We start from the raw sequence: 4,353 nt of genomic DNA, 5'->3' as shown, positions 1-4,353 counted from the left end.
TCCCATATGAGTTGAGGTTGTATATAACTTTTTCTTGCCATTAATTCTTTATATATAATGATAAAAACATTTTATTAATTCGTTATAAAATTTCCATATTCTTGTAGCAAAGTGTTTCCATTAAACGAACCAACGAAGAATATAACTAAACCAAGTTTTTTTCTATTTCCGAATCATTAATAAGAGACAATTCTAGATGAAAAATAATTCAATTTTTTATGCTAGACATTTCTCAGTATTACTTGATTGAAAAAGAAAATATTTCTCTTCGTTTTTTCACATCCAAATGTGAGATAATGTTTTTCATATATATTTTTAATATTATGAATAAAAATATTATTATTTTATCCAATAATATACCATATGCTTATAAAAATTTATAAACAACTTAATTAGCATAGTCTTACAACCCTCAACCATATGTAGTCCAAGCAGCACTATAAAATTAATTAAAGTACATAACAGCATGGACTGCGATATGCGTTCAAAATGTCGATGTTCATGTGTCCTGCAGTTCACACGATGACGCACAGTTTGCTGCGTTCTTCATCGACCCATGAGCCGAGTGATCCACCGCTTAGAGTTTTATAATTCATTTTTATATAATGTCAATTTTGTTTTTATTGAAATAAATTAAAAATACAACCATTTTACTGGCATATATCAATTCCTTCAATAAATGTATTTTTATACCTAAAATAAATGCTGCGAAATGTCTTAGTTTCATATAAGCATTATGTATCATATAATCTGGTTATTTACGGTTTATATTTAACTATGTTTGGGCGATACATACTGCAATTTATATAAAACATTAACCTGATGGGTACCAGGTACAACATTGTATATTTTAGGTTGTTGCATTAGCCAACGTATGCTCATAACTAAGATGAACAATACATATTCGCAACGCGTGTATATTATGGTCCATATACACACAAAGTTCACCATTTTATATTAACAAATTATTTTGATAACCATTATTTTTAATGTTTTAATTCGATTTCCATTTTCGAATTTGATATCTTCGATCTCTCCAATATTCGAAGTTTTATTTTTACATTTCAAAGCCACATATATATAATATTTTTTTTTGTTGTGCCCGCCATTACACAACATGTTAAAATCTTATGAGGTTGCCAAAGCCTCATATAAATAAAAACCCATCAGATTCATTTTATTTTGATTTTAACTTTTATTTTAATATATATTTATATATATATTTTTAATTTGATTCAATTGAATCGTTTCGTTCTATAATCATATCATATTATGCGCTTTGCTTTTGTAAAATTTGGTAATCTGGTAAATTTGATAATATGGTAATATAAATTTGGTAAATTTTTTAATTTGGTAATTTGGTAAGTAATTTTGGTAAATTCAAAATGTATTTGTATTATAACAAATTTTTATTAACGGTAAGGATTTTATACAATAATGATCCTTCCGCAGGTTCACCTACGGAAACCTTGTTACGACTTTTACTTCCTCTAAATAATCAAGTTCGGTCAACTTTTGCGAAACAACCGTAACACGCAAGGCGTCACAGTGATCACGTCCGGAGACCTCACTAAATAATTCAATCGGTAGTAGCGACGGGCGGTGTGTACAAAGGGCAGGGACGTAATCAATGCGAGTTAATGACTCACACTTACTGGGAATTCCAAGTTCATGTGAACAGTTTCAGTTCACAATCCCAAGCATGAAAGTGGTTCAGCGGTTTACCCGGACCTCTCGGTCTAGGAAATACACGTTGATACTTTCATTGTAGCGCGCGTGCAGCCCAGGACATCTAAGGGCATCACAGACCTGTTATTGCTCAATCTCATTATTGCTAGACGCAATTTGTCCATTTAAGAAGCTAGTGTCCTTATAATGGGACAAACCAACAGGTACGGCTCCACTTACATAAACACATTCAAACACAATAAACATTTTACTGCCACCATGAATGAAGGCTATATAAGCTTCAGCACCATAATCCTGAAGATATCTATTTAATATATTTGAGTCTCGTTCGTTATCGGAATTAACCAGACAAATCACTCCACGAACTAAGAACGGCCATGCACCACCACCCATAGATTCGAGAAAGAGCTATCAATCTGTCTTACACACTTATGTTCGGACCTGGTAAGTTTTCCCGTGTTGAGTCAAATTAAGCCGCAGGCTCCACTCCTGGTGGTGCCCTTCCGTCAATTCCTTTAAGTTTCAGCTTTGCAACCATACTTCCCCCGGAGCCCAAAAGCTTTGGTTTCCCGGGAAGCGACTGAGAGAGCCATAAAAGTAGCTACACCCAATTGCTAGCTGGCATCGTTTATGGTTAGAACTAGGGCGGTATCTGATCGCCTTCGAACCTCTAACTTTCGTTCTTGATTAATGAAAACATCTTTGGCAAATGCTTTCGCTTAAGTTAGTCTTACGACGGTCCAAGAATTTCACCTCTCGCGTCGTAATACTAATGCCCCCAAACTGCTTCTATTAATCATTACCTCTTGATCTGAAAACCAATGAAAGCAGAACAGAGGTCTTATTTCATTATCCCATGCACAGAATATTCAGGCATTTGAAGCCTGCTTTAAGCACTCTAATTTGTTCAAAGTAATAGTACCGGCCCACAATAACACTCGTTTAAGAGCACTAATGCAGGTTTTTAAATAGGAGGAACATATGAAAAAATACAAGTATTTAATCACATATAAGAACTCCACCGGTAATACGCTTACATACATAAAGGTATAGTACTAACCACAATTGTAAGTTGTACTACCCGTATGAAGCACAAGTTCAACTACGAACGTTTTAACCGCAACAACTTTAATATACGCTATTGGAGCTGGAATTACCGCGGCTGCTGGCACCAGACTTGCCCTCCAATTGGTCCTTGTTAAAGGATTTAAAGTGTACTCATTCCAATTACAGGGCCTCGGATATGAGTCCTGTATTGTTATTTTTCGTCACTACCTCCCCGAGCTGGGAGTGGGTAATTTACGCGCCTGCTGCCTTCCTTAGATGTGGTAGCCGTTTCTCAGGCTCCCTCTCCGGAATCGAACCCTGATTCCCCGTTACCCGTTGCAACCATGGTAGTCCTAGATACTACCATCAAAAGTTGATAGGGCAGACATTTGAAAGATCTGTCGTCGGTACAAGACCATACGATCTGCATGTTATCTAGAGTTCAACCAATATAACGATCTTGCGATCGCTTGGTTTTAGCCTAATAAAAGCACATGTCCCATAAGGTTCATGTTTTAATTGCATGTATTAGCTCTAGAATTACCACAGTTATCCAAGTAACTGTTAACGATCTAAGGAACCATAACTGATATAATGAGCCTTTTGCGGTTTCACTTTTAATTCGTGTGTACTTAGACATGCATGGCTTAATCTTTGAGACAAGCATATAACTACTGGCAGGATCAACCAGAATAATGTTTCTTTCTTCATATTCCATTCATATTTTTCGAATTGAAATAAGCAATATAAATATTATAGATTTCCATTTTATATAATTCCATTTATTATATCATATTGAAAAATACTTCAATATTTTGCCTTTGGGTAAAATTTTAAATCTCTTTTAATTCGATTACGGCCATTTTTATATAGCATTCGTATTCGTATATTCCATTATATTTTTATACTTGTTTCACCATTATTAACAAGTTCAATAATATATATTTCTATAATTTTGTATTTATATTATACATATTTCATTCTAAAATATCATTTTGTTTCCAACATACATAATTATTGTATCCACACATGTACAATTTTTGTTTAACCAATATAAATATTGAGTTAAATCATTTGCAATTTGATGATAAATTTAAAATTTATCTTTATCCATATAACTCTCTGGTAATACATAACGTAAAACCGAGCGCATATGATTTCTATATTAAAAATTTTGTAATTTTTCCATCATGTAATAAATATGAATATATATATTATACCGCGGTAACGATATAATTTTCCAACTTTACGGCAGGTAATATATTATTAAATAAATAACAATAAATTTGCCTGCCTCCAAAAATTAACGATAATATATGGAAACGATTTGTTATTCTATGTATAATAGAAACTTGACTGTTGTTTCAACGATATTATCTAAAGTCGTATATTCCTATTAACCGCGGAGCCAAGTCCCATGTTCATAAGAACTGAGAAACAAATTTGTACGGATAATAATATACTTTATTTGTAAGTAACCAAATTTAAATCATCATGATCCGAAATATATATTTCGAATAATGCATGAGGTCGGCAACCACTGCCTACCTATAGTAGTTTTTGAACCCGCTGTCCTCAAAGCGGGTATTTTCAATTCTGTTTGCCACCCAACACGTG

At 33.5% G+C, this 4,353-nt stretch overlaps 2 non-coding genes across 2 annotated transcripts; both read right to left on the bottom strand.

Moving 5' to 3' along the window:
- Window positions 1–406: 406 nt before the first annotated feature.
- LOC113564834 lies at window positions 407–585 on the bottom strand. Its single transcript, XR_003408335.1, has one exon. It is a non-coding gene; the product is annotated as a 5.8S ribosomal RNA (ribosomal RNA).
- An 850-nt stretch (window positions 586–1,435) lies between these two features.
- LOC113564825 lies at window positions 1,436–3,430 on the bottom strand. Its single transcript, XR_003408330.1, has one exon. It is a non-coding gene; the product is annotated as a small subunit ribosomal RNA (ribosomal RNA).
- Between the last annotated feature and the right edge of the window lie 923 nt (window positions 3,431–4,353).

Source organism: Drosophila erecta, unplaced genomic scaffold, assembly GCF_003286155.1.
Source record: "Drosophila erecta strain 14021-0224.00,06,07 unplaced genomic scaffold, DereRS2 tig00000978-arrow-arrow-pilon, whole genome shotgun sequence".
In the NCBI taxonomy this organism is placed as follows: domain Eukaryota; kingdom Metazoa; phylum Arthropoda; class Insecta; order Diptera; family Drosophilidae; genus Drosophila; species Drosophila erecta.
This window is presented reverse-complemented; position numbering and strand designations above follow the sequence as displayed.